The following is a 552-nucleotide window of genomic DNA, read 5'->3' as shown; positions in this document are numbered from 1 at the left end:
TTTCTTAATTCACGAAAAAAAAATTCATTTGACGTCATAGTGGATATTTCAGAAGGGAAATATAGAGTTGTACAACAGAAAAGCTGTTTAATACAACTGCTGATTTACTTGTACGTGGAAAGAGTCACGCGGAAAAATTATTTGGTACATCAGATCCACATCTGTATCACATTTGTAATAGAAATAGTTACAGTTACGCCTGGATGCATGTATTTACATTTTAATGTATACATGGATATATTTGAAACACGTGGGTTAGTCGTAAATACATTGCTTATCAATTTAATGAAACACATAATTATGTACATGTAATGTTACATATATAAACATTACAATTATTTGGTAAATTTGTATAAATTATAATAAAGAAGGAATAAAATAACTAGGAAGTTTGTCATGCCCTTTCACGGTGATCACGTTTAAACATTACAGAATAAAAAAATATTTAGGAGAGTACCTTATGAACCATACTTAGAACAATAATTTATCAATATTTTGTCATTGGTGTGCGTGTATTGATGTGGTTTACGGTGTCGGGAGACTGAGTTTTAT

Source organism: Mercenaria mercenaria, chromosome 14, assembly GCF_021730395.1.
Source record: "Mercenaria mercenaria strain notata chromosome 14, MADL_Memer_1, whole genome shotgun sequence".
Classification (NCBI taxonomy): Eukaryota; Metazoa; Mollusca; class Bivalvia; order Venerida; family Veneridae; genus Mercenaria; species Mercenaria mercenaria.
This window is presented reverse-complemented; position numbering follows the sequence as displayed.